The following is a 12,218-nucleotide window of genomic DNA, read 5'->3' on the forward strand; positions in this document are numbered from 1 at the left end:
AATGTTTTTAAAAAATTGAACTTCTAAAGTAAATTTTGATCGATAATCTAATTTCTATTCTTCAAAAATATGTTTATAATCAGGAATAAAAAATCAGAAATAAATAATGATACAAAATTTGTAAAATTTTCTTGAACAGAGATAATAAAATAAACTTTATTTAATGTCTTAATTTAATTACATCCAAATAAGTATAAAAAGTTTTAAAAACAATATTTTATTAAAGCAAGATCTTTTAATTTATTATTAATCATTTAATTAATAATATTATTTTTAGTATTATTATATATAACATTTGCTCGCGATATTTATGAACAGCTTTATACTTATTTGGAGAAATTCCTCGTAGAGGATTTTCTTTTCTATTCTTTTCTATTATCATTACCAATCTCTATTAAGTCTAAATAAAAGATGATATTGAAGAAAATTGCTGTTTTTGAGTAGAATTTATTCGATACTTATTATATATTTTTGATACATTTCAGCCTGGCTGATATGATCCCAACGTCATATTCTAAATACGGCTGACTCAACAGCAACTAATATCATTCTAATTCGAGAAATTTTCCTCTAACTTGGAAATGTCGCGAGTTAGGCACTACCGCGATATTATTAGTTATTATCATGCTCTTCTGAGAAGCCATGATCCTTCCAATTGAATTTGGATTTTTTGAAAATATGAATTTCATTTAGAAGAAAAGTCTAAGCAGCTCTTAATGCTCTTAATGCTCGTTGTGAACACATTGTATTCTGATTGCCGAATACGGCAAATAGATAATTTCTTTGTAATTATATATCGAGATGTGACACGATCATCTATCATGACATTGTGAAAGACAGTTCTCGTATAAACACACGTATCACATTAATACAACTCATCGTTAAGAAAATAGAAACGGGCATAAGCACCTTTTACACACACAAATATGCATATATAGAATTGAAAAAGTGTTCGATACATGTATACATGCTTAACAATTAACAATTCACCACTACAATATTATAATAGTGAACAAGTAAATTATTAAAATTTTTTCTCCAATTTCTATATCGATAGATAATACCATATATATATATATATATATATATATTATATTTATTAATGAATTAGATAAAATTTTAGTATGATGAATATTTTTATTTTTAAATGAATGAATCGAATGAATAAAAACTAATGATTTTTATAATTTATAATTGTCATTGTAAAGTAATAATTTCATAAACAATATAAATATAATCAATCATAAAAAATCAATATCAATTATAAAAAAAAATTTAAAATAAGATAAAATTTTTGAACAAAAACTGCAATTGTAATAAAATTTTATTAAATTAAATTTTATCGTGTTGCCATAATAAAGAACATACTAATATAATTGAGCATACAACATAGATTAAAAAAAATATGATCGAACTGAGAACAAATCGATAATTTGAATTGAGTCCAAATCATCTTATTATAAATATTTGTGATCACTTGATCATAAATAATAAAAAATAAAATTATAATTAACTAAATATTATAAAAAAATTAATAAATATTATAAATTAAAATATAGTATTAAAATTATTACGCATTGAGTTTACATTTTTGCATAGATTAAAATATAATTTAAAAAGAATATTCTCTTTTTTGTCAAATTTATAAAAAAATATTTTTTATTTTTTTCATTTTTTCATTTTTCTTGCATATCACATTATAGAAATATATATATAAAGTTATAAAAATGGATGAGTTTATAATATTAGTTATAGCATTTTATTTCTTTCAAAATCATATTATTTAAATTTTTTTAAGTATTTTACAGGACAAATTGCATAAAATGAATAAAATTATAAAAGAAATATATCAGCTATCAAATACAAATGATATTAATATGAGATATAAGATACAATCATTTATTGCACGTAAATTTATAATTATAATGGATTATTATAGTAAAAAACATTTTGTTCAACATCTTCTTCAAATTGCAAGGTATAATATTTGATAATATTACACCAATCTGTAGAATTTTATAATTTCGTAATATTATTAATATTATTGATTTCGTAATATTTGTAATTTATTTTAATATATTTTATAACATTATTGATATAAAAGAAAGATAGATAGCTTCAGATAATGCTTCAGATATTTTTAATATCCTATTTTTTTATGCCTAATAATTGCAAATTAATAGCAACATGTAATCAAGCGATTACATATTATAATCAATTTTTCTTTTAATTTATCATTAAAAATCTTTTTTTTATCATTGATATTAAATTTTATTTCATTATTTATTGTTATAATATATTTAATATATATACATATATTTTATTAATCTATTAATATTTTATTTAATAAATTTATTAATATATATTTTATTAATTTTATAATAATATTAATTTAATATGTTTTAAGATTTTTGAACTTTAAGCTAATATATGTATATTACATGTATGTATATTATATAAACTAATAAATATTGTATAAAATAAATTGCATAATATTTAAATTTTTAAAAATCTCAAATATCACAAGACATAAATTTAAATATTTTTAAAGATTTATTAAATTTATTAAATGTTATATAGAACGTATTTAACTTTTGAATCATAACATATATATCGTATATTCGAATTGCTTCCATGATTGATATGATAATTTAAGTCGAAATCTATAAATCAGTTTTCTATTTCTAAATTCTATTTCTAAAGAATTTTTTACAATAATTTCATAAAGTCTTCTTATAAATTATCATATATCTTAATGACTAATGCAAGTAAATTGTTATCATTTTTATCTAACACTTCTAAAAATTATTTTATATAGAAAAAATACAAAGAAATTTATATTTCAAATTTTAATATCTTCTCCTATTAAAGATGAATTTCTCATAAAAGAAATTGTCATTATAGATGAAATTAAAGATGAAAAAATAAAAGACTAAAAATTCTTTTAATCACAACAGACATCAGTATATTAGTGAAAAATAGTACTTATGAAGAAATATTCGAAAATATTCGAAAAAATTTTATAAATTAAATGCAAAATTTGAACAAATGAATAATGTGAAAATATTTATACTTCAAATTTATATTACTATTGTAATATTTTTAAATACAAATAGAAGATAATTAAAAATTATATCTCGAGCTATCTGTTTTCATTATGTAAAGATTTTAATTTATTTTAATTGATTAATCTCTTTTTTTTAAATTATTAGAAAACTGTAATTTATTGAATGAATTAGAAAATTTGTAAAAATTTATGCTTATTTTGAGAAAAAAAAATTTCATTAAAATTTATAGATTATTTATCTTTTTTACATTTTATTTATTTTGGGTTATTTTCTTTTCTTCTATTAACGATAATAAATTAGATTACAAAATGATATTAATATAATTTTATTCCTGTTAATCTATTTCTTTCTCTTTTTATCTCTTAAAGGTATATTCATTTTGAGATTTTTAAACTTTCACGTGAGCTTAATCAAGCATATAATTATCAAATTCTATTAAAATTAATAGTGGATTTTTCATTAATATTGTGTTCACTTTATGAAACATATTTTTATTTAATATCGATAAACTTATCATCGTCAAATGAAAAACTTATTATATGTTTAATATGGATTGTCTTATATTTTGTAAAAATTATTTTTATAAATAATTATTGCACTAAATTCTATTACGAGGTAAGATTATATTTTTTTACACTATAAAGGAAGAATTAATATACTGATATGTATATAATGCTAGATTTTTATAGGCAGAAATAACAGCACATTTACTTCGAGAATTAGGCATTTGCTACTTGGATAATTCCATTAGAAATGAGGTAAGATTACATTAAGAAATAATTAAATCAAAATTTAGTTTGATTGATTTTGTAATATTTATCTCTCGATTTATTCTCTGTTTACTATTCTCTCTTTAGTCTTGAAATACATTTCAAAAATCATCATCTTGAATATTTTTTTTTAATAATTTTAGAATAATCTAGGAATCAAAATTGTTATAAATAATTAATATTAAGTATGATACTGATATTGCTCATTTAGTCATTGTAATTTCGATTTTTTGTAATTATACTAAGTCAAGTTTGATTATAATAAGATGTGATCCAGTTAGTATGTATGAATATCAAACTGAAAAAGATAAATAGAATAAGAATTTGGATTCCGAATATAAAATTTTAGCTGAGATTATTTCTTAGTTTTTGAGGTAATAATAAATATCTATTTATACTATATTTGTAATATATATAAGATATCTCAAAAATATTCGTTAACTCAAGATTTTTGAAATAATTTCACATAATTTCCTTTGAAAAAAACTTTCGTTACAGCTTTGTTAACAAAGTTATTAATAAAAAACATTAGTCAATCACGGATTGCATAATGTTGTCAAGTCATAACGATAACTATTGGCTTTATATCGCTGACTGAACATCAATAAATACAAACAATGTTATTATTAATTAATTATTAATATTAGTATTAAAAATATTATTATTTGAATTCACATTTGTTAAAAGCAAATTCAAATTTTTATCACACAATTCTTATTTAAAATATTTGTAATCAAAAATGAAATTTAATTAGATTCTTTTTTAATATTTTTATTTTTTGCTATATATACATATAGAATGGCTTTTACAAAAAAATCATAGAACAATAAAGATTATGTCATGTTAGTTCTTTTTCGTAATATTAGATGATATTTTTGTTATTCATTTCCTATTTCTACATTTCTCCATAATATCATTTTTCATTACTCGTAATCCATAGCATGGTGGTAATTTTTTTTATGATATATTTTTAGAATATAGTATTATAGCATTACATATATATATCTTATAATTTTTTTATTATTTTCAGTGAAATTTGAAAATATAATCAAATAAAATTCCTTTTTGTTAAAACGCATTTATTAATATAATATAATATAATAACACAATAGATAATAATAACAGATTAGAATATAACAACATAATCAAAAAAACAATTAATTGTTATATATCTAAAAAATTTGGCTTATTTTAAATATTTCTTTGTAAAAATTAAAGATTATTTCATTTTATAATTTTTGATTTTATTCTGAGATAATCTCATTTCAATTCATATTTATAATGAATATTCTATAGAAATTCAATGAACAATATAAGTTATAATTACAAAGATTATTATAGAAAGATATGAATTTTTGAACACTTTAATCTTTTTGTTTGTGTCACAATCCAAAAAAATACAAATTTTTACTATTTTTTTATACATAGAAATATGTATTAGAATTTGCTTCTCGATAATATCTAATATAAACAGGGATTTTTCATTAACTAAACAAAATTTATAAATCATAATTATAAATTAATATTTAAAAATTTACAAATTATAATTATAAATTAATAAACTAAATAAACTAATATTTTTTAAAATAAACAAAATTAAAACAATTTATTCTTTATTTTTCAGTTAATTCACGTTTAATAATTTATGGAATTCGAATTGATTCAAGTATAATTAGTGATTTTTTTATATATATGAGTAAAAAAATTTGTATTAAAATATATATTTTAAAAATTAAAAAATTCAATAAAAATAATACAATAAATAATTATAGAGAAATGCATTCAATTATTCTAATACAAAATATTTCGTAGATTTCAAATTCAATGTCATCTAACGATTTATATATTTGAATTTAAATAAAACATCTATAAATTATTAATATAATTGATAAATCATAAACTATAAATTTAAATAAAATATATATAGATATCCTGAAATTTGTTTACTTCTTCATAGTAAATTCTTCTTAAATAACATATGAACTTAAAAACATATGATAAATTATATGTATTATAAATTATATTATAATTAAATTATATTAAAATTCTACTGATAGAATATCTAGTATATCTAAGAAGTTATAAGATCATTTTATTGAGATGTTTTGTATTGTTTCATTGTATTGATGTTTTATTGCTCCTATAAAGATGATACTGTAATATGGTAGGTGCTCATTGAATGCTTTTAACTCTACTGTCACACCTATATTCTTTCAATATATTTAACATAAATTTAAAATGTTTATAATTTCTTATATTAATAATAAGCCTTATATTTATAGGAATTTTTTTGTTATTTTGATATTAGAATTCACCAAAAGTATTCCATATTCTTATAAATATTTTATATATCCACATGCATCTAGATTTTTTCTTCTTCCTCTGTAAAGATAATATTACACCATTCTAATATTTTTATAAATCAAGTTTCGCATTTTATATATTTATGTGTTATAATTATATATTTAAATAAAATATATTTTTTAACCTTATTTAAAATATTTGTTTTATTATTTTTTTTTGTTTTATTTTAAATGTTTTTTTTTTAGTTGTTTAAAATATTAAAGAATATTATATAAATTATTTTCTCTCATATATTAAAAAGTAAATCGAATATTCCTCACTTATAGAAATCATAAAAATTTTAGAGAACAAAAATTAAAAATAATAATAATTTCAGATTCAACAATTTTCATTACAACTTCTTCTTCATCCTTTAAAATTTACTGTTGGCGGTTATGTTCTTAACAACAAGTTATCAACAGCAGTAAGTTAAATGAGTATATAATTTATTTATTCACTTAAAAATTTATCTTTTTTTCAGATTTTTAGCAATGCAATTACTTATTTGATTGTATTGGTACAAATAAGTTCATCGCCAACTTTGATGAAGCTTCTAAAAAAAAATCTTTGAAAATTAATAATTTATATTGCTAAAATCATTTATGATTATTTATTACATTTCATAATATTATTATAATTTATAGATAAAATATAAAAAAAATTATTGGAGAAAAAAAAATTATTTGATTTTTCAGTATCAGTTCGATTCAGTTTTATACATTTATTATACGATTCTCTCAAACAAGATTTATAAAATTCTAAAAACCAAACCAAACACAAAATTTAATGTATAAAAATGTTATTGAGATTTATTTATTAAATAATTTAACAATATAGATTATTAAAATCTAAACTGAATAAATATTACATAAATATAATATCTGAACTGCTCTTACTCTACTGAAGAACCACCTACTGCTTAGGACTGTATAATCGTTTATATTATAAACTTTGAGTGAACGAATGATGATTTATATTAATTGTTTACAGCTGATTGATGACTATAATGATTTTAATTATATTTTGATGCAAACTATATCATTGCTGAATTCTATCTAATCTGAATTCTATTTCTACTCTTAATGATCTGATCTAAAAAACTGTCACAGGATTTTGAAAGTTTTTCCTCGAATTCTTATTTTTGTGGAAATAAAAACTAAGAGGGAGATTACAGGGATGGATACGTTTCGAAGAATAGATCATGTGAAATTGCGTCACAGTGTGTGGAGATCAGAACCTTTGCGTTTTCATCGTGATCCACAAGAAGTATGTTTATATATGTATGTTATATATGTTTATATATGCGACTCATATCTTGTATATTTATGTATGAAGTAGGTGTCACTGGACGCGATTGCTGTTTTGATTCTGTTTTGTTTTCCTTTTTTGAATAGTCGTGCGTCGCGACATAGTGAACTCAGCACAGTAGAACAAAGGCATCGCCACGAGTCATATCTATATAACATATTTTATTCCTATTTCTTTTATTATTCTTTCTTGTTGTTTTAGTCAAGTCATTTTATAACTTATTATCTAACAATATGCAATTGTGATTTGTGAAGTTGTTGTTATAAAAATAAATTGCTATTTAAATTGAAAATCCGGAAAGCGTTAAGGAACTATATAAATCCGCTTATAGATTATTGTTAAACTCTTGAAAATATCCGAACTATTGAAAATAAAATCTAGATTATCTGACTGCTTCACAAGTCTTGGGTTTATGCACATAAATTTTCTTTTTTATCTTTATCTCTATCGCCAGCTCGTTGTCTTTGTCTTGCTTCATAAGAAAAATTAAAATTTATTAAATAAATACAATAAATAAGTCTCAGCTGATATTTTTGTCTAATGATATATATCATATAATTATGATATTGTTTTAAATGAATATTAAATTGTTATAAGCATGTGAAGTATTAGAAGAATCATGATTCAGAAACAAAATTATGATTCTATGATTTATCGGATATTGGAAAGCAAATCAAAAGAGAGAGATCACATTTCCAATGTTATCGACGATAACACAAAAAATGTAAATTGTAACTATAACTCAAGATGCGCAAATAATTTAATATTATTATCGCAAATATATTTGCCAATCATGTAGTACATTAATAAAACATATTTTAAACACAATATTATAAATATTCTCCACAACTACACAACTTGTATAATTTATAAAAATATTATTATATAGCAGATTTAATCATTTGTGACTTGTGTCTCTTTTCGACATTATTCAGAGGAATCATAAGAGTGCCTTTTTCACATTCCATATTCTCCATCATTGATTACATAAAACTCTTTCAATCGATTCTGTACTTATATCATCAACCATATCTCATATATTTTATTTCATCGATACATATATAGTTTTCTCATGTTGAAAAAAATTGTTTAAGTAACGAAAGAAGTTAGTTGGAAGAAGAATTAGCTTTTAGAAAAGAAAAAAATAAATAGTATATATATAAAAATAAAATTCTGAATTTTATTCATATTTATTTTTATTTTTATTTATTATATTATATATTTTTTTATTTATTATATTAAGTAACGATTATATATACATATGTACTAAATATGGTTCTAATAATATATCAAAATAAACATTAAACATTTTTTTAATTTAGATCTTTATAAATTAATTTTTTATTCGTAATGTATTGAAGTATTGTATTAACTTAAAATCAAATACGAATATTTAATATAATATTTAATATAATATAATGATTTCTATTATCTATGAGATGCAGTTTATTATCTTTGTCTTTCTATTCCAGAATGACAATCTTTTCTTGCTATACGATTACTTTATGACGTCTTAGTATATTATATTAACTTTTATCTTTAGAGAGTTTAGATCTAATATAAATCCTATAAAAAATATTATATTAAATTTATCTTTAGAAAGCTTAAGTATAATACGGGTCCTTCGAAAAAATACAAAAATAGAATTTGTGGTAAATAAAATTACAATAATCAAAGTTGTAATTATAATAATATTAATATTATAATTCGTAATTATTATTTAAAAAAAATATGAAAAGTATATATTTAGAAATTTTCAAAATCGGTAAAGTAAATAAGAAGATATTCTTCTATATAATTATTTTGATCCTTAGGACAGTTTTTATTTTAAATAAAATTTGATAAATTGCATAAATTCCAATTACAGAAAGCTATTTTTATAAAATACCATCAAGACAGAAAAAAACACAACGAATATCTTGAATAGAGAAATTTCATTAAAAACTTCTTTCTTTCCGAAAAACTATATATTTAAGGCTATGTCATTTAAGTTCTACTAGTATCAACAGAAATTAATATTTTAACGGTTTATCTGTTCCAATAGCTAAAATATATCCATTATATTAGCAACATACTAAAATATATTAAACTAAAAATCTATAGTCTATTTAAACATATCAAGTATTGAAAAAATGATCAAATTTTAACGATATTTAATATTAATATTAATTTTAAATGAAACGAATTCCAATATTAAAAACCGTTATATTTCGTTTATATTTATCAGTAATTATATTTATCAAAGTAATGATTCTTTTATTTTCATATTACCTTGAAATAATTCTTTTATTTTCATATCATCTTGAAATAAATAATTATATATTAAAGCTTTTTTAAAAATTCCTTATATTTGTTTTGTTTATTTTAATTATATTTTTTAAAAAATTTAAGAATATAACTATGAATAATTTTGTAGTCATGAATATTAGATAACTGAAGATTACAATGAAGAATGGCAAGAAATGTGCGAAAAAATGTTTAAAATATAAATTTCATAATATAATATGTAATATTAAAAATTTATTGGATGTACGTATGTATACTCGTCATAGAAAGAATATTGACGTACGATTAAATTTCTGTATTTTTGACTGCCTTGAAAGTAAAACATATTATATGAGTTCATTATCAGTTTATTTAATTTAATATGGTACTTGTATATATACATGAAATTCGTTCTTAATGTAAAATTAAATTATATTAATAATTACTTTTATATGGTTGTATTTTTATGTAATAAATTAATAAATATTTTTAATGATATTTTATTATTATATTTTTATGTCTTTAAAAGTTAATTTTTAAATCATATTTTTTTTTACTTTATATTATTGTTCTACATTTATATATTTTTAAAAAACAACAATATTTTTATCAAAAATTTATAAAGAAAAGATTTGATAGTAGATATTTAATAGATGAATAAAAGAAAATATATTTAGAAACATTATTAGTTATATTTTAATTCTTAAATTATTGGTTCTTTTGCACAATCATATAATAATTGAAAAAAATTTATTTTATATTCGTACTATGAATAAAATTAATAAAAATTGTAAATTGTATTATAAATGTGTGTTTTTTTTTAAATATTATGAATTCTATATAACATTTAATATAATATAATATTTATTAATATAATATAACATTTAACTATTATGATAAAAATAAAGTATATTAATAGTTCATAATGAATATTCCGCCAAACACGTAAGTATAAATTAATATATTATTGGATGATGAATGTTCAATGATACTTTTGCAAGATATGTTGAATATATTGAATGATTAATAAAATATTCAAAAATTTGCAAAAATTATACTTTTTTAAAAAACAACCAAAAACGTGGACAAAAATTTTAACTTTTCCGTTTAATGGTAATTTGTTGATTTTGAATGTAATGTTATTTAATAATATGCAATTTATTTATTGAAGACACATTTACAGAAAAATAATTTATGAATATTTCATTTTAAAATAAAATAAATAATTTAAAAAAATGAATATTTGAGATTTATTTTTTTTTTTTGTATCAGAATATAAATTCAAAGTACATAAAATTAACAAAAAATTTTAAAAAAAAAACAATATTAATTTATAACTGGCATAAAATGTAAACTTTATTTTCATTTAGATGAAAATGGAAAATAACGATTTGTTTTGAAAATCATTATCAAATATAAGGTTAGAAATTGATCAAAATTAATAAATCAATAGAAAATCTTCATAAAGCCATAAGTAAATCATAAATATAAAAATTTCAAAATATCAAATTTATATTTCATTTAAAATTTTATTTCTTATATAATTTGTGATTGACGAACAATCATTTTGCACATAATTAGTATATACAAATTATTTATTATATATATTATATATAATTCACAGTTATGTATATTAAATATATAATGTAATATCTAAATATAAGGTCAATAATAAATAATAAACATTATTATTGTTAAAGATAGATCAATCGGATGGCCTGACCTTTATTTTCAACAGCTCGACTACCTCCAATAATTTATGAGCAGATATAGTTTTCTAACATTTTCCAGATCCTTAATTTAAATAGAAATATATATCAGCAGCGACCGCTTCATAGATTACTTGCACGCTTTGCGACGGATCACTGTGAAGACAAGCGCAAAGGTCCTGATTTCGCACGCGCAAAGGAAAGATCTCGTGAACTCTTTTCATCCTTCGAGGCCGCCCTCTAATGCGACGATTGGTTCTTCTAACCTCCTCTCAGTGTGCATTTTCACAAAAAGCAAGGATTGGAAGAAAAACTCACGATAGTCTTGAATTAGAATAGAAATAGAATACAGTTCAGATAGAATTCAGCGATACAATTTGCATCAAAATATAATTAGAACCATTAGCAAAGATTTAAATTTAATTTAATATCATCATTTGTTCACTCAAGATTTCTAATATAAACAATTATATAGTTTTATCGTAGTAGATGATCCTTCAAACAGTAGCATCAGTTTGGCATTTGTTCAATATCTAAAGTTGTTCATCTTTTGACTTGAATAATTATTTAATTATGTAATGTAATAATTTTTGTTAATAATATAAATCCTAAATGCATTTTTGTACATCATATAAAATATAAAATAAAAATAGTTTGAGGAAAATTAATTGAAGATTTTCAATTATTGTTAATATTACTAATATTAAAAAAAATTATTAAGATATGAACAAAATAAAAATAATAATATAACAATA

The sequence above is a fragment of the Apis florea genome, unplaced genomic scaffold (assembly GCF_048593485.1).
Source record: "Apis florea isolate Af1SG1 unplaced genomic scaffold, ASM4859348v1 contig_3696_pilon, whole genome shotgun sequence".
Taxonomy (NCBI): Eukaryota; Metazoa; Arthropoda; class Insecta; order Hymenoptera; family Apidae; genus Apis; species Apis florea.